This window comes from Lynx canadensis, chromosome A2 (assembly GCF_007474595.2).
Source record: "Lynx canadensis isolate LIC74 chromosome A2, mLynCan4.pri.v2, whole genome shotgun sequence".
Lineage (NCBI taxonomy): Eukaryota > Metazoa > Chordata > Mammalia > Carnivora > Felidae > Lynx > Lynx canadensis.
The window spans coordinates 33,445,749-33,465,250 of NC_044304.2; the positions used below are offsets into that span (position 1 = coordinate 33,445,749).

At 44.3% G+C, this 19,502-nt stretch overlaps 1 pseudogene; it reads left to right on the plus strand.

Moving 5' to 3' along the window:
- Positions 1–16,038: 16,038 nt before the first annotated feature.
- On the plus strand, positions 16,039–16,610 carry LOC115501208 (annotated as a pseudogene).
- Positions 16,611–19,502: the final 2,892 nt, after the last annotated feature.

Sequence of the window (19,502 nt, forward strand, 5' to 3'; positions counted from 1 at the left end):
ACACAATATGGAAGCAAAGAGAGAAGATCCCTGTTCTCCTAGGGCATATACTCTATTAGCAAAGAAACAGTGAGAAAAAAAAAAGCATTTTGTACCTAATTTTTTTTTTTAACGTTTATTTATTTTTGAGACAGAGAGAGACAGAGCATGAACGGGGGAGGGGCAGAGAGAGAGGGAGACACAGAATCAGAAGCAGGCTCCAGGCTCTGAGCCATCAGCCCAGAGCCCGACGCGGGGCTTGAACTCACGGACCTTGAGATCGTGACCTGAGCTGAAGTCGGACGCTTAACCGACTGAGCCACCCAGGCGCCCCAGCATTTTGTACCTAAGATGCAAAATGAAAATGCAGGTCTCTGGGGGAAGATAAAAACCATTAAAAATGTCATGATGGCAACAGGAGAGCATTAAACCCTATGGAGCGTGCTTCAAAGTGTGGAGCTGTGAGAGACTACGCGTTACTCACCCTGAAACCAACCTTAACAGTAAGCATATAAATATGGTAACTTGCCAAGCACCCACAAATACACAAAATGGGGCAACATGCCAGAGAGCAACTGGAAATGCATGAGGTACTTCGGACAGGCGGTTGGGAAGGTCATGTTCAAACTCAGACCTGGATGATACAAGAGAAACAGCGATATCAAGATCTATGGGGAGGGTATCCAAGTAGGGTGGACAGTTTGAGCAAAGCCTCTGAGACGTGAATGCACTTGGTGTGGTTGAGAAACCAAAACAGTGAAACCAGGCTAGTGTGGCGGGAGCCTAGTTATCCATTCTAACGTTCTAACAGAAGGCGCCGAGTTTTTACACCGCTAATCAGTATGAATTTCGGTGTGTTCTTTGGAATGAAGCTGGTAAAACTGTCTCGGTAACTTCAGGCTCTGGACCCATGGTTCTCAACGAGCAGGACATGGCACGCTGGGGTTCCCCAGGTACTTCTCAGGTGGGCCCCAGATATGCCTAACGTGTACAATCTATTCTGCTTCGATGGAGAACATACCCGTGGGAACAGTGTAGTAGAAATAGGAATGTGAAGAGTATCTGTAGCAATGCTGAGCTGCAGGATGGCCGGATGTGGTGTGTGTGGAGGGCAGTTCGATGCTAACAAATGATAAGAAGCATACCATCATGTCAACACAGTGCCAAAGGCTGTCTTCTGGGATCTGCGGAGAATGTGGGTTTCTGAGAGCAAAGTCCCGGAAGTAAAGGGGGCTGACGTGAGGCCAGGAGGATAGAAGGATTTTTGTGCACACTCTCATGGATACCACCAGAGAGTGTTCAACTGGAGTGCACTCTGCACTGTCCTCACTGCTAACTGTTCCAGCATCTTTTCATCACTTTAAGAAAGTCTTCAAGAGCTCTAATATCCTGCAAGTTCTGGCAACCGGAAAAACTGTGGACGACCCTGCTCCAGCCAGCGTTCACAAAGACTATGGAGATTCAAGAGTCACACGTCTGGCTGACCTAGCAGTTCTGTTTGCAACCGGGAAAGGCCAACGCCAAGAAGGAGGGTTTACAACGTGCCAACACTTGTCTGGAGCCATGAGGTGACTGACAGGGATGATGCAGTCTGGAAGGAATCCCTTAGGAATTACTATAAAGTCAACGATTTAGAAAACTGAATTAATGAGCATGGAGACAACTGTCTCTTAGCAAGGGAGAAAAATCTATATTTTCCATGTCTTCCCTAAGCAGTATTAGAAACGATGAGAGATGGGCAATCAGTTTCACCTTAAAGAAGAAGGTGAAGATACCAGATCATGGAAATGGTTGAGTGTGAATTTGGATGCTCCAGAAGGTTTGTATGAGTAAATGTTTCCCACAAATGTGGTCATATTCCTTTTAAAGGACATTATCTTAGTCATTTGGGGCTGCTGTAATGAACTGCCACAGATGGGGCAGCTTAAATGACGAATATTTATTTCTCACAGTTCTGGAGTTCTCGAGTGTGAGACCAGGGTACCAGCATGGTTGGTTCTGGTGCGGACCCTTTTCCAGGCTGCAGACAGCCAGCTTCTCATTGTACCCTCACATGGCAAAGAGACAGCAAGAGAGATCTCAGGGGTCCCGTTTATAAGGGCATGAATCCCATTCCCCAGGGCTCCACCCTCTTGAACTAATTACCTCTCAAAGACCCCCACCTAATACCATCACGTTGAGGGTTAGGATTTCAACATATGAATCTTGGGGGTCGCAAACATTCATTCCACTGCAGCCCGTGTCGGGTTCTGATGTGGCCTTCCTCTTCATTGCATCTGAGGAACTACCAGTTGGTGAGGACATTTGTGTGTGGTATCAGCCATGCCTGGGGGCCAGCTATAGGACAGATTTTGGCAGGGTACAGAGGCCCAAATCCTTCCTGTTTAATAGGCATTGCCGAATCAGCATTCCATTTAGATCGTGCAATATGTAACTTTTGTGTTTTTAAAATTACTCATCATCATGGGGTGCCTGGGTGGCTCAGTTGGTTAAGTGTTCAACTCTTTTTTTAAAAAAAATTTTTTTTAATGTTTATTTATTTTGGGGACAGAGAGAGACAGAGCATGAACGGGGGAGGGGCAGAGAGAGAGGGAGACACAGAATCGGAAACAGGCTCCAGGCTCTGAGCCATCAGCCCAGAGCCTGACGCGGGGCTCGAACTCACGGACCGCGAGATCGTGACCTGGCTGAAGTCGGACGCTTAACCGACTGCACCACCCAGGCGCCCCAGTGTTCAACTCTTGATTTTGGCTCGTGATCTCACTGTTTGTGGGTTCGAGCCCCACACCGGGCTCTGTGCTGACAGCATGGAGCCTGCTTTGAATTCTTTCTCTCACTCTCTCTCTGCCTTTCTCTCACTCTCTCTCTCTGCCGTTCCCCTGCTCTCTCTCTCTCTTAAAATGAAATAAAATAAAAATAAAATAAAATAAAATAAAATAAAATAAAATAAAATAAATACTCATCGTAACTGGGAAAATTTTTTTATTCTTCCAAAGTGAAATACCTAGGGAGAATGTTATACTCTATTTAGAGCTAAATATAACAACTACAGATGGAAATAGAAATTAGAAAATGTCCCATTTCCTTTCAATTCTTCCTTTTTTTCTCTACTATGATAGCATGAGAAATTCACAGAAAGCTAGTCAAGTCAAAAAATATTCCCCACATTGAATTTTCCCGGCCTGAGTAAAATTTGAAAGTTCAGGCACTTCTTTATGAGAGAGAACTCTCAAAATACAGTTGTTTTGAAAAAGGTGAAATTATAATCATCACCATAAAATTCTACAGCCATTAAGTTAATTTTTAAATGATTGAAGTTGAATCTGAAAACATTACCTTCCTAATTACCTGTTTTAACAAGAAAGGAAGCTATTTTACACTCTTTTTTTGCTTTTGAGATTTTTTTCATTTAAACATCTAACCATCACTGCACTTCTGTTAAAAAAAAAAAATCTGTATTTAAGATGCAAAGAATAAAATATGAAAGGGTATATCCCAAAATGTAATTGTCACATCTAGGGGTAAGATTAGGTATAAATTTTCTTTTCTTTTTTGTATTTTCATATTATGCAATGACATATATTTGTATAATAATATGGGAGGGGTGAGAGAGGACAAATGAAGGCAAACTATGAGAGTCTTGGCTGTAAACAGATGGCATGCCCAAGAGTTGAATCAAGTTGAGTCACTTTGTGGAGAGGAGTTGGGCAGGGTTACTGAACCAACAGGGCCTGGGAAGCACCCGCACACTAGCACAGTGGGAAGCTGTTAGCAGTCTTACAAAAGGCCAAAGGGATGTGAACATGATTCCGGAGCCTGGAGAGAGCTTGAGACTCGCAGGACTTTGGCAAGGCAGACCGTAGGGGAGACAGTTACCTTAAACTTGCTTTCTTCCCCCACTCAGTCTGAGCCCAGTGGAGCCCAGGTGAGGCACTCCTAAGAGAAGGGTCTCAAGACCCAGAGCAGCTCTCAGAGCAGAGGATAATGGGTGTGCTGCAGCAAAGGGGGGAAGCGGCTGTAGCTCCTGGAGGTTTCCACCATGGTGGAAAAAAAGTTATTTTTCTTTTTAGCCATTATTTTCTTCTCCTTGGCTCTTCATGGAATGGAAATAAATTTTGTGTGTCTCTGTCAGAGGCCATGATGGAGCCGTGAATCAAGGGCACCTGTTTCCCTTGCTGTGTGGTGGACATGTGACCCCGGGCAGGCCATTAGGCATGCTTCCTGTCCCTGGACGTGGGGATAAGTGGGCCCACGGTTGGGGCCGCTCAGATTCCTTTTCCAAAGACTGGTGTGAACACGGGGAGACAGAAGATCTGTTTCCTTCTCAAATCAAAAACTCCAGGGGTGCCTGGGTGGCTCAGTCAGTTAAGTGTCCGACTTCAGCTCAGGTCATGACATCATGGTTCGTGAGTTCAAGCCTTGCATCAGGTTCTGTGATGACAGCTTGGAGCCTAGAGCCTGCTTTGGATTCTCTGTCTCCCTCTCTGTCTGTCCCTCCCTCACTCATTCTCTGTCTTTCTCTCTCTCTTGAAAATAAATATTACACACACACACACACACACACACAAGTACCTGAACCCCTACAGCACCTGAAGCTAGGAACCCCCCGGACAGCTCAGTTATATGTTTAGCTTTTCTTTTCAGCTTATTTTACTTTGAGGTGTAATTCCCACACTTGAAACTCAAACATACCCTGGAAAATAGTCTCCAATGACGAAGATGGGGGGGGGGGGGGATAACAGCTCCTGTTCATTGTGTTCTTGCCTATATTTTCATTTATTCCTATAATGACTCTTTGAGGAAAATATTATCATTGCCATTTTCTGCTTAAACAGAGGTACAGAGAGGTTGAGTAACTTGCTAACAACACTCAGGGACTAAATTGTCATTCAAATCCTAGTTGGTTTATCCGCAAAACCCATGTTTGTTTGTTTGTTTAAGATTTATTTTTTTAAGTAATTTCTCTACCCAACACAGGGCTCGAACTCACAAACCTGAGATCACGAGTCTCATGCTGTACGGCTTGAGCCAGCCAGGCATCCTGCAAAACCCATGTTCTTAATGAAACAACTATATAATTTATCAGCTGTGTCAGGGCATTTTTATAGTGACACTAGAATAATCAACAGAAAACGAGGACTGTCCCAGGCAAACCGGGGCACCTACTTCCTTACCTTTCTACCATGACTCTTCTGATCCCTGCTGGACCGCTGAGGAAACTGACATGTAGACTGGTTAAGTAATTTATCCAAGGTCACTTACTAGCACGTGTTAGAGCTCTGGGGTGGGGAGGAGAAGGATTAGGGAAGGTGACAATCAGCCACAACTGTGACTATGCTGTGACCCCTCTCCCCCACCACGAGGCTTTCCAAGGTCCATAGCCACCTCATTCACACATCAGTACAAAGGCACAGGAGACCAAAGTTCAGCCTTTGACCAAGGCGTGTCTCTAAAGCAGAGGAACTTGAAGTACAAAGGTGAATTTGTTTAAATAGTAGGTACTGAGTTGCTTGAACACCAAAGGTATGAACTTTAAAAAATATATGATATGGCACCTAGAAGAGTAACAATTAACAGGATAAATTTGAGACTGTCTCAGAAACTTTGAGATAGTAGTAAATAAGGACATCTCCTTTTCTCCATCACTTACAACACCACCTGGATTGTTCAGTAGTTATTTAATATTTAATAGACCCCTCGTTTTATTTATTTATTTATTTATTTATTTATTTATGTATTTATTTTAAAAGTTCATTTCTTTATTTATTTTAAGTAATCTCTACACCCAACATGGGGTTCGAACTCAAGACCCCAAGGTCAAGAGTCTCATAGTCTTCTGGCTGAGCCAGCCTGGCGTCCCCAGACCCTTTTTTTAAATTGCGATAGCTGGTGGTGGGAACCAGCAGGTCACACTGTCTCCCTTTTGGAATCCCTTTTGGGTGTGTGTGTATGTTTGTGTGTGTGTGTGTGTGTGTGTGTGTGTGAGAGAGAGAGAGAGAGAGAGAGAGAGAGAGAGAGACGTTTGTGCATGTGCATGTGTGTGGGCCAGGTGGGGGAAACCTGGCATGTGTTTTGCACTGTACTTATAGGGTCACCTCTCTCACAAATCCCTTGGAAGCTGTTTTTATCATCCCATTTTACCTGAGCTGGGCCATTCATCCAACAGGTATTTATTACTCCCTTCTCTGGGCCAGGGTATCCGGTAGAGTTCTGGAGTCCTGATGACAGCGTGGTCACTGCCATTGTGGCACGCAAAGCCAAGAAGATGTGGAAACTGGTTTAATCCAAGTCAGCCGACCCATTGCTCCATTCTACCTGTCAGCCCCACTTAATAAGCGTGGTGTGAACATGCCACGCTGTGGTGATCTACTCTGCTGGGCTATGAGGAAAGAGAAAAAAAGATGAGCAAAAGGTGTTGGGAGAAGATTGTAGATCATTCTCAACCAATGAGCTGTGCTATGCTGGAAAGTGCTATATTGAAGAAGTGTCAGTGACCATCTGCAGAGCAAGGAAACCACCAACAGAGTCAAAAAGTATTCTATGGAATGGGAAAAAGTCTTGCAAACCGTATATCCATTGAGAGTTTAATCTCTAAAATATATAGGGAACTCCTACAAGTCAATGGCAAAGAAAAAAAAAAAACTAATAACCTGATTAAATGCATAAAGGTCTTGAAAAGACCTTTCTCCAAAGAGGACAAAGGGCCGAGAACTGTATGAAAAATGCTCAGCCTTACTATTTATTAGCAACATGCTAATCAAGACCGCAATAAGATACTACCTCACGCTTGTCAAGATGGCTGGTATCAGAAAAGACAACAAGGGGAAGTGAAGACGTGGAAACATTGGAACCTTTGTACATTGTTAATGGAAAATGGTGTGGAGGTTCCTCAAAAGATTAAAAATAAAGCTGCCCTGTGATCCAGCAGTCCCACTTCTGGGTACGTATCCAAAAGAATTGCAGTGAGGATGTGGAAGAGATATTAGTGTTCCCATGTTCATTGTGGGATTATTCACTATAGCCAAGTTGTGACAACAATCTGAATGTCCGCTGACAGATGAACAAATAAAGAAAATGTGGTAGATGTACACAATGGAATACTAAACAACCTTACGCAAGAACTAAATCCTGCAACATGCCACAGTGTGGATGGAGCTTGAGGACGTTACTGTAGTGAAATAAGCCAGTCACAGGAAGACAAATACTACACGATTCTGCTTATATGAGGTATCTAAAATAGTCAGATTCAAATCAAATAAAGAGTGGAATAGCGGTTGCCAGGAGCTAGAGGGAGAGGGAAAAGGGGAGGTACTAATCAAGGGGCATAAAGTGTCAGTTAAAGAAGATGAATACGCTCTAGAGATCTGCTGTATAATATCATCAACATACAGTCAACGATAACAAATTGTACACTAAAAAAATTTATTCACTAAGATAAAACACAATTTAAAATAAAGTAAAATGCATTAGTGGCTTTCTGTTGCTTGAGGATCGAGGGGGAAAACTCCCCAACATGGGTTTTAAACTGTTATATGGCCTGGCCATTGGCCACCTCTCCATGCTCACTATGAACCTCTCTGTTCCCAGCAGCTCTCTTTCCTGGGATTTCTATCCTCTGGCAGCTCATTGAGTTCACCCTGCTTCTTCCCACATGGACTGGCTTATGCATTGTCCTTTGCTTTTGCTTTGGGTATTCGCTTTACCCGTCCCTCCTTCTCAACTCACTCTTCAGATGTCTTTAGGGCATCCTTGCCACATCACATGATCAGATCAAATCTCCCCCATGTACCTCTCCAGGGTAGTACTTACATAACTGGCACCTTATCATCTTTTGTATGATTAGGTAATATCTGTGTTCTCAAATAGATGAGTTGCTTAAGGGCAGAGACTGCCTCCTCTCTCTTCTTTGCTCACTTTTTAATATTTTTGTTAAATTTCTAGACACGGTGCTAAATAAATATTTGTTGATTGGATAAAAGGATGAATGAATCAGTGAAGTTGAGGTGTTGGGTAGTATAAAACAGGGCATCTAACCTACTCTGAGAAGCCCAGTAACCTTGCTTGTTTTTTGCTTTTCATTGTCTCTCTATCACCTTGCCCAGTGCTTTGGAGATCAGTTATCTAAGCCAGTGATTTATTTATTTTTATTTTATTTTATTTTATTTTATTTTATTTTATTTTATTTTATTTTATTTTATTTTTATTTTATTATTTGAGAGAGAGAGATTGAGAGCATGAATGGCTGGGGGAGGATCAAAGAGAGAAGGAGAGAGAGAGAGTTCCAAGCAGGCTCCACCCTTAGCATAGAGCCTGATGTGGGGCTCGATCCCACGAACCGTGAGATCATGACCTGAGCTGAAAACAAGAGTCAGACACTTAACCGACTAAGCCATCCAAGCACCCTGCTTAAGAATCTTTTTCTTGGATTGTCTCTCTTTTTTTTTCCTTTGCTCATTTGTTTGGTTTCTTAAATTCCACACATGAGTGAAATCCTGTAGTATTTGTCTTTCTCTGACTGATTAGTTTTACTTAGCATAATATACTCTAACTCCATCATGTCGTTTCACATGGCAAGATTTCATTCTTTTTCGTGGCTGAATAATATTCCAGTGTGTGTGTGTGTGTGTGTGTGTGTGTGTGTGTGTGTGTGTGTATACTACATCTTTTTTCTTAAGTTTATTTATTTTGAGAGAGACAGAGACAGTGCAAGTGGGGAAGGGCAGAGAGAGAGAGAGAGAGAGAGAGAAAGAGAGAGAGAGAGATAGGGAATCCCAAGCAGGTCCCCTGCTGCCAGTGCAGAGCTCCATGCAGGGCTTGAATTCACGAACTGTGAGATCATGACCTGAGCCGAAACCAGGAGTCGGATGCTTAACTGACTGAGCCACCCAGGCGACCCTATACCACATCTTCTTTATCCATTCATCATTTGTTGGACACTCGGGCAGCTTCCATATCTTTGCTATTGTAAATAATGCTGCAATAAACATAGGAGTGCATGTATCCCCTTGAATTAGTGTTTTTGTATCCCTTGGGTAAACAGCCGGTATCCTACCTGAAATATTGATTCATCCAGTTTGGAGTGGGGCCTAGTGGTCTTAACAATTATTTTGATACAGTTGATTTGAATGCAGGTGTTTCACAGACCATGCTTTGAGAAACACAGTCACAGAATGCACACTTAATGTTGTGCTCTCAGCCGGGAGCCCGGGCTGAGTGTAGAAACAGCCTCATGAAAGGTGATGTCTATGACCTGTGAGTAACGTGAGGTAAGAAGGGAGGAAAATGAGACCCTCACGGTGGGGTGGGGGGGACAGTTTAGTTGAGTCCTTGAATGTAATTGTGATGAGACTTGTTGGAGTTTCAGTGCGTATCGTCGTCTCCCTGTGGTGCCTAAACACGCAGCCGGGCTCCCAGACCCTGAGACGTTTGGGGAAGGGACTGCCTCATAAACTTGAGCCTAGGGGGCCCCCGGGGGCTCTATCGGGTCTGGCGCTGCAAGCAGACCCACTAAGATCCCCACTGTAGCAGCTTCAGCAGAGAGAGCTGACTTGTCTCTTTGCCTCTTCTCTTTGCTGCTTGCATTGTTTTGGCAGAGTTTATCCTAAAAATAGTACCGCTGAGCCCCGCCCGGAGGCCTTGTGCCCTGAGTTTCTGCAGGGCTATACAGTGTGTTTGGTTCTTGCACACTTGCCGTCTCACAGAAGAGGCAACATTTTGTAGGAGGGCAAAAAGGAAAAACACAGAGTTGTGGGGACAGAAGACAGCAGTTAATAATCTGCCTCTGCCTCTGACTAGTCTCACTGACTTTAAGTCACTTAACCCTTTTGGGGCTCAGTTGTAGAGACTTGCCTGTAAGATAGGCATCTTCTAAGACGAATCTCATGGAAGCAGCCTGAGGGTCCAATCAGATAGAATATGTGTCACTTTTTGCTAAAGGACAATATGAGGGTTCTTCCTTCTGAGTGCACTGTGGTCCCCTTAATATCAACGATGACTTAGGTGTCTGCATAACCCAGCGCCATTCCTGATATATACCAGGCAGGGTCTGATGGCAAGTTGAACTCACTGTTCCTCTCCTTGTCTTAATTCTATTAATTGCTGTCTCCTTGCCAGAATCCCACAAGGGCAGGGGCGGTGTCTACTTTTTGTACACCTGTTTGCCTCTGTCTTCTAGCCCAGTACCTGGCTCAATAAATACTTGTCGAGTAAGTGAGTAAATGAATAAGTGGAAAATGAATTTATGTCAACGGAGGGTTTGAGGATGCCTCCTATATGCTAGGACTTTGCAGTCAGGAATGGTTTGTGTGCAAGAAATAGAAACCCAGCCAAACTAATTGTGAACTGAAAGAAATAGCCAAGGCTGTAACTGAGGAAGTACAGCCAGGTCTCCAGGGACTAGGTGAGCACTGAAAAGTCAGCACATTCGGATCAGCCAGTCCACCTGCCCGGACTCTGTCTCTTTCTCTCTCTGCTGCCATCCTCTCTCATCTCCTCACTTCCTCTCTGCGGGTAGTTTTATCCTCTTTGCTGCATACCGGCTCCTTCTGCTTTGATCAGACTTGAGACCAGAACACTCCAGCCTCTCATTGTAAGCACCAACTCTTATTAAAAAGAGTCTCTGGGTGCCAAACCCAAATTTCCAAGAAAGAAATGATGAGTGTCTTAGTTAGGGACGGAGTCTACTCCAGTTGCGGTCAGCTACGATATCATGAGGTGGTGTCAGAGAGAGAGACCTTCCAGGTCGTCCCGCATTGTGCAGGGGCCTCAGAAGCAGGTGCTGATGGGGGGGGGGCATGGACAGGTTCCCCCAGAAGGGGAGAATGGAGACTGAGAGATTATCACCTGTAGAGGCCTGTCGAGTACAGAGGCACTGTGCCGAGTGCTGGGGTGGACACCATTTACTTATTCCAGAACTATTCACTGGATGCCTATTTTTTTGTTCTAGGCACTGTTCCAGGTGCTGAGGATACAGCAGTGACAAGAAGGACAAGAACCATGCCCTCCTGGAAGCCTCGTTCTACATACAAAAATTCTACGTCCCAGCAAACAAGAACATGAGCAAGAGAACTTCAGATAGTGGTAAGTGCGCAGAGAAATTGGCAATTCGATACACGGTGATGGGTCAAATGGCGGGAAAGTTATTTTCAATTGCCATTTAGAGTGTCCTATTCTGTCATACTGGCCAAAAATACCAAAAATAGTGCCCAGATCTAGTTGTTCTGTTTATAAAGGAGGAAGTGAAATAGAGTTCAGGATGTTCTTTGCAGTTCTCTCTCTGCTTGTCATGTTGTGGGGGACGAATGGGGACACAGCATCTAGCTTGGGCTGGATTAGGGACAGCCAGGCCCTGGAGTCACCCTCTCTGACCCTCTTTTGCAACTTACTAATGCAGCCCTGAGAGGCTCAGGACATGCCACATTCCAAGAGCCACCTGCCTCTGCTTGAGTTGGGGGCTTGCCCAAAACAGGCTTCAGGGGGAGTACAGGGAATGTAGTGGGAGAGCAAGGTCACCTCATTACCTCAGTGTCAAGCCTCTTGGACTTTCCCCAATAGTCTTCCACAGAAAGGATACAGCAAAAGGTAGAGCTGTTCTCTAGCCAGTTTTAGAAATAACAACAAGCTGAGGCTTATTGAACACTTAGCATATGCTAGACATGTTCTAAAAGCTCTATGGGTGTTCACTTACTGAATTTCTACAGTGATCCTGTGAGGTAGGTACTTCTAGTATCCCTATATTCCAGGTGAGGACATCAAGGCCAGAAAGTTTGTAGAACTTGCTTCAAGTCACGTGGTAGAACTAGACTTCAAATCGTGGCATTCTGGCTTCCCAAATTCATGGTTTTTATGAACAATGTGTGGTCCTAGCCAACTCAGATCCTTATCTCTGGCTTCTCTCAAAGTAAGTATTAAATCAACTAAGTGACTATGTCATGCTCACTATTTTCATCGAATTTTCTACTGAATAAGAGCCACATGCATATCCAAGATCTTTCAAAGCTCCTATTCAAATGTAGAATAGGGGAGCGAAAAATCTGGGATTTTAGGTCAAACGTAGAATGATTTGTGTAGGCGTGTTTTCTTTTGTTTTGTTTTTTGCAACCTTTCCATCAAACCATTATCGTTTGATACCCAGTGAGGGGGTAAGTACTGTTTTATGCTTATCTTCATTTAGAGACAAGATTGGTCCCACAGATGGCTTCACAAATGTGGAGAGCAGGAAAGTATTAAGATACTCAGATGAAAAGAAGCTCCACGGAATTGTTTCAGGCATCAGCAAGCAGGTGGGGGAAGTATGGGGGGGCAGGCCAGCTTTTTGAAGCTTTTAACTGCAGTCCTCAGTAAGGATAGTGGAATGTATCAGCTCAGCCCAGGTCTGATTTTGCCAGAAGGAATTGGGGAGCTGGTGACTCTTTTTTCCGATTCCTCAGCTTTAAAAAATCTTTTCAAATTGAGATGTCACTCACATACTATAAAATGAACGTTTCAGAGCATAGAATATTCACAACGTTTTACCAACCATCACCACTCTCTAATTCCAGAACATTCTCTTCACCCCAAAAAGATACCCATACCTATTAGTCACTCCCTATTCCCCCTTCCCTTAATCCCTGGTGACTACCAATCTACTTTCTGGCTCTATGAATTTACCTATTCTGGACATTTCAAGTGAATGGAATCAGACAATATGTGTCTTTGTGCTTCTCTCACTGAACACAGTATGTTTATGGTTCATCCATGTTGTAGCGTGTTTCTGTATGTGCTTCATTGCTTTTTATAGGTTAATAAAATTCTCTTGTATAGCTATACCCTATTTTATGTATCCATCCATCATTTGATGGGCATTTGGGTTGCTTTTATTACTTGAGTATTATGAATAATGTTGCTATCAACATGACTGTACTAGCTTTTATCTGGATTTTTAATTATTTTTTATTATTATTTTAATTTAGTTATTTAATTCTCTCAAGTATATACCTAGGATGGAATTGCTGGGTCATGTGGTAACTCCGTGTTTAATATTTTAGGAAATGCCAAATTCTTTCCCAAAGTGGCTGTACCATTTTACATTTACAGTAGTGTGTGAGGGTTCCAGTTTCCCCACAACGTCACCAACACTTGTGGCCATTCCTCTTTTTGGTTATAGTCTGGAGATTCTTGTAGATATTTGGTTCATAAATGGTTCTATTAGGTGACTTTGTTTTTTTGTTTTTTGTTTTTTTTTTTAATATTTATTTATTTATTTATTTATTTATTTATTTATTTATTGAGAGAGGGAAAGAGACAGTGGGGAAGGGGAGAGGGAGAGAGAGTCTTAAGCAGGCTCAGCATCCAGCCTGGAGCCCAAAACAAGGCTTGATCTCACGACCAGGAGATCATGACCTGGGCCAAAATCAAGAGTCAGGGGCTTAATCAGCTGAGCCACCCAGGCACCCCTAGGTGGCTTTGGTTGTACTGGCTGAAGGAAAGTGAGGATTTATTTATGTATTTGTGTGTGGAGAGGCAGGGGAAAATGGGGAGACATGCACAATAGAGAGTTTTGTCACCCAACCTTGTCTAGTGAATTTATCTTGAGACTCAGGGAAGAGAGGAGACAACTCAGAGCCCAAGAAGTTCCTGAAAGAGCTTCTAAGACTCTGTGCACCAGCAGGATACTTTGGGACCCAGGGACCAGGTTCATGAGTGTAGGGACTTTTCCCCATTGACTGATGCTGGAATGTGGGACAGCACAGGGGCGGGGGTGCTGAGGGACACGAGCCCATTGTTGGCACAGTGGTCAATGTTCACTAAGGGCGCTGGGGAGGAAGCAGGGTCTGAAAGCCATCCTCACACAGCTGATGGCAGTGGCTTCCATGAGGAGGCCAGGGTACAAAAACATACCGTGACATGGTGAGTCAAGTCCTGCCTTAGAAGGTCAGAGTCAACATGACCTGGGAGTGAAACTGAGCCACAGGCTGGCAAACTCGGGTACCATGTACCTACTGCCCTGCCTCAGAGGCCCTATGCAAACCCACACCTTTTTACTTTTTTGCCTTCTAGGGAATTCTAGGCCTGACAGGTATCAGTAGCTTTGACCCTAACAAAGAAAAGGAAGACAGAAACATCCATGACCTTTTAAATCCTCATTTTTCTGCCCAGCCTGGTGTTTCTCATTACCATTTTACAGACTGGAAGGAAATAGATTTTGTGCCATGTAAATTATTTTGAGTTTATGGTCTCTGGCTGGAAAGCCAGGGTTGATTCCTCAGAGGATGTTTTATGCCAGCCCATTAGCGTGAGCTTCTTATTGACGAACCAATAAAGCATGACCTGCCTGAGCCTGGTAATGGAATCTCCCAACTCATAATTAATATTCAGGTAAAGTGCCGCCACATTAATCCACTTTCCCTCCCATGGTAATTGGTGTTTAATTTCTATTTTATTAACCAGGATTGGTAAATCTTGGGAAGTTCTGGTTCCAGGCATTTACTGTAAGAGGCTTCTATGTTCTTCACAGATACTTTCTGGTACACACAGAAGCCTGTAATGCCTTAACTTGTGGTGTACATTAAACTTTAAGAAGCCCTTCTACGATCTCACTTGGGCCCCATGCCAATTCTGGACGGTAGAGTGAGGTAGAGATCACAAAGCCCCATTTTAATGCATGAGGAAACTGAGGTTCGAGAATGGTCCTAAATGGCAAAAAAAAAAAAAAAAAAGAATCTTGATTCTCTCAGCTCTATACAAGTCCTGTGCTGCATTTATAAAGTTTTAATAATGAAACTTATAAGCTGGTTTTATTGACTTGATTTATCAAATCAGTTCTGTCTTCCATTTCTCTGGGTATAATACTTCAGAAGCTAATGCTTGGAGCTAAAACGCTGTCAGGATGACTGATGTATTCAGTTAAAATAAAATAAAGTTCTGCCCCAGCAAAACAATTTTAAAAATCAGATACAAATGTTTAAGGAGATGCGTTTATTTCCCAAAACACTTGGCCTCTCCTCCCCTCCAATGCTGTACAATGGATTCTCCTACATGCACAATAATCTGTGACAAACTTGAATTGGCATATTGGGTTAATAAACTATTATGAAAATCAATAGTAATTAAAGGGAACACTTGGCTGACAAAGTTGAGAAAACTGAATGTATTTGTGAGCTCTTAATTTTCTTTTCCCCTTTAATTGTTCCCTCTGGCTGTCATGGCTTTCAGTTGTTTGCTATCCAAATACCAAAAAAACTGAGCTAGCCTGGGTATTACTGGGTAATTTCAATTACTAAAAGCACGAATTGGTATTCCACTGGAAAAAAAATTTTTTTTAATTTATTTTTGACATAGACAGAGTGCAAGCAGGGGAGGGGCAAAGAGAGAGGCAGAATCTGAAGCAGGATCCTGGCTCTGAGCTGTCAGCACAGAGCCTGACGTGGGGCTCAAATGCGCGCGCTGTGAGATCATGACCTGAGCTGAAACAGGATGCTGAGCCGACTGAGCCATCCAGGCGCGCCTGGTATTCCACTTTTTAAAAGAACTTCTCTAATCTCAGACTTATGCCTTTAAACTCTGTCACTATGCACTATGATTGATAGTTACATGGAAAATGGTGACCAGCTGCTTTCCTATGGAATTAGTATAAATGGATTGAGCTTGTAGGAGGTACCAACTTTAGTTACTGACAGTTTCCTAATTGTGGATTCCTAATTACTTAAAGAATCTTTCTTATCTCTTCTATCTTCCCCATCCTGACTCCTGTGGGGAGTGTGATACAGAAATGGTGAGACACAGAACCAGGATACGTAATGGAAAACGCACCAGAAAATTTCCTTTCACTACTAACAGTTCTAGGACTATGACATCATCGGTCCAGTGAGGTGTAGATACTTTGATTAGAAGTTAGGGAATTTAGGTAAACCGCCAAGAAAAACACAGCTCTAAATCCGTGCCTGGTCTTCAATGAGCATTTTCATTTGCCTAAATCATCTGGAAAACTGACAGGATATTTTTTCATTCATTTCCATCCACCTATGGAAAACATACTCCATGTCTCCTATATGCATCTGGGCAATCAGGTCGGTTTTGATGATGCAGAGACACGTGATCCCTGACCTCAAGACCTTCAGTCATCTATCTACTCCTCAAGACATTTCATCAACCAACAGAAACCCAGCCACCTTAAAAGGACGACAGAACATAGAGGCTGTAGCAGCTGAGCTCTACCCACCTGCGAGTGCGGCAAGTAGGAGGAAGCTAATTGCAGTGAGTGGCGAGGAGGACATGGTGATTGGCTTCCTGCTGGGCGGCACAGAGGAGCTTAACAAGAGCCATCATCCTAATTCCCTGGTGGTGGAGAAGGACACAAGCATCAGTGAGATCAAAGACGCTTGCCAGCAGTTTCTAACTGGGATGACAACATGGCCTCATGTTCATCCACCAGTACCTCCCAGAGATGGTGTGGTGACGTGCTGGATGCCTGCCAGTGCATCATTCCAGCTGTTCTGGGCATCCTGTCCGAGGGGCACCCCTATGACGCTGCCGAGGACTCCATGCTCTGCAGGGCCAGGGGCATGTTCACGGCCAAAGACCTGTGCGAGGGTCCTGCCCACAGCCACGCAGCCTCTCCTCAGGCTTACCATCAGCCCTTCTCTAAGTGTTGAGCCTCAGATTTCCACTTTCCTGCCCCTTCCCCCTCCATCGAGAGGCTAGGTGCGGTGCCACCAGGTTGCTGGGGCCCTGCCGTTCAAGTCAAGGCTGGTTAGGGAACAGGAAGCCTGAGTGTCTTGTCTCCACTACCTCTTTCCTGTGCTGTTACACAAGGTCATTGTTGATGTTGAATTAAAGTAACGTTCTTGTTTCTCTCCCCTCACACACAAAAAAAGGGGGGGAGCTAGAATGTAAAAAGGAGATAAGTCCATATGGTAAGTGTTTTTTTCAAATGTCGATTTATTTTTTGACAGAGGGACAGAGTACGAGCATGGGAGGGGCAGGGAGAGAGGGAGACACAAAATCTGCAGCAGGCTCCAGGCTCTGAGCTGTCAGCACAGAGCCTGATGCGGGGCTCGAACTCACAAACTGTGAGATCATGACCTGAGCCGAAGTTAGACGCACTTAACCGACTGAGCCGCCCAGGCGCCCCTTGAATTATCCATTTCAAAGCCCTGTCTCCAAACACATTCTGAGGTACTGGGGGTTAGGGCTTCTATGTACGGATCTGAAAGGGGACACAATTTAGCCCACAACACAAGGGAAGTGAATTTCAAACTGGGACTTGAAGAAAAAGTAGGATTTAGTCAACTCAGGAGCTGGGGAAGAGGGAGAATTTTCTGCGCCAAAGGTGCTCATGCCTCAGGTCTTGGAAGCCAGAGGAAGTCGTGTATGCAGCACACGGCAGGCACTGTGGGATGGCCCCAGCCTAGACGGAACACGCAAAGCACCATGATCGGAGGCTGAGCATGAGGAGGGCTGGATTGTCGCGGTCCCTGCCATCCAAGTTATGGCTGGGACAAGGGGGCTCTTGGAAGAACTTTAAGCAAGAGATTGAGGATCGGATGTGCATTAACCCAATACCTAAAGGCCCCTGATGGGCGCATGAACACATAGCACGAGCCCTCCATAAGCCAGCAGTAGACTGTTGACCCCTCACAGAGAGACGGGACTTGTGGAGGTCATGAGGATAACCATCCTTGCAGATCCTGGTGCACTTAAGGAAGCTCTTTCTTGTAGATGACCTTTTGTGATCCTGCCAACTCCAAGCTGGGAAAACGAGGGCTCAGAGAGGCGAAGGGCGCTGCCTGAGGAAGGTCACAGAGCTTAGCACGGGGCGAGTCTGGATCGGAGCTCCAGCCTTTCACGTCTTTGCTGCAGCCCTTTTGAGGAAATCAGCGTCCTTTCTGAGTGATGAACGGCATTCTCTAGCCTCTCTTCCAAGAAAAGCCCTGCAGCACATAGTTCTTTGTGGTCTACTCGACATCCTTGTTAAAACGCTCACTCTTCTAAGGAGGGAAAAAAGCTGTCATTTGAGAGGCATTTACTGCCATAATTACAGCCACTGTTTGGTGAAGTTGAGCGAGAAAACCCCAGTGACTTAAAAGGCAAACCACCATATGCCACAATCTGTCAGGGGCCAGCATTTGACAGAAAACAGTTTGATGGAAACTTTTCTGTTGTATTTTCAAAAGAGACAGGCACGGTACAGAGAACCACCCTGATACATTCATACAGTTTTCTCAGCATTGGGTTGTGGGTTTCCAACCTTTATGTGCTATCTTCTCATCCCACCCTATCCTTTATCAAACTCTTTGCCCCAAAGGGCTACAGCCTCCCTGAGCTCTCTGGGTACCACTGGCAAGATCACATTTCTTTCTTTTCTTCATTTTCATCTGGCTCTCTGTGGTCCCCAGGAATGTTTTGCCTAAGACACAGTCAAAGAAACTTTTCTCATTATGCTCCAATAACTTTTCCATACCAAAAAGGACCAGAAGAGGAGGGTGGTCATGTTTATCCCTGCCAGCTTCAGACCCAGCTGAGATTTCTAGGGTGGCCACCTTCCTCCTCTTCCTTTGTCCTTGGGATCCCACGTAGCCTTCTCAGGGTCTCACTGTCCTCAAGGCCTCTCTGCCTTGACTACAGTTTAACTGGACCCCATGATGATCCTGAAGTTTTGCATAATAAGTAATCTGCACTAGAAATTAATATCCTAAGAATCAGGATATAAGAATTAGACTAGTGGTTCTCAACCCAGAAGTGATTTTTGTCCCTCAGGGAACATTTGAAAGTGTTTGGGAACATTTTTGTTTATCGCAACGTGGAGGAAGGCGTGTAAGCAACATCTAGTGGGTGAAGGTAAGGGATGCTGCTGAACATCCCCCTACAATGCACAGGACAGGCCCCCTAAGACAAGAAGTTATCTGGCCCCAAATGTCAATAGTGCTGGAGTAGAGAAACTATGACCTAGATAACCACCAATACTTAAGGCTTTATTCTATGGCAGATCTGAGGGTAGAAATAGGGATTCTGTGAGAATCATAGATTTTTGACCCCTCAAAACTCAGTCTAGAGGGGCACCTGGGTGGCTCAGTCAGTTAAGCAGCTGACTTCAGCTCAGGTCATGATCTCACGGCTCATGGGTTCAATCCCCGCATTGGGCCTCTGTGCTGAGAGCTCACAGCCTGGAGCCTGCTTCAGATTCTGTGTCTCCCTCTCTCTCTGCTTCTCCGTGCTCATTCTCTCTCTCTCTCAAAAATTAACATTAAAAAAAAACCTCAGTCTAGAGGGGGGGTGTATATAATTTAGAATGTTCTCAGTTACAAGTGACAAAATTCCTAAAGAAGGCTTTAAAGATAGTTGCACGTTTCTCATGTAACAAAACTCTGGGAGTAGACTGTTTTGGGATTAGTCAAGTGAACAGTTCAACAATGTCAGGTGTCTGGGTCAGCTTCTCCAGAACACTTTTGGCTTACCCCTCATGGTGGCAAAATGGCTGTCACACAGCCATTCTCACCAGATAGCCCTCAAGGCAGGATGGATGAAAGGTGTAAGGGATCTCCTCT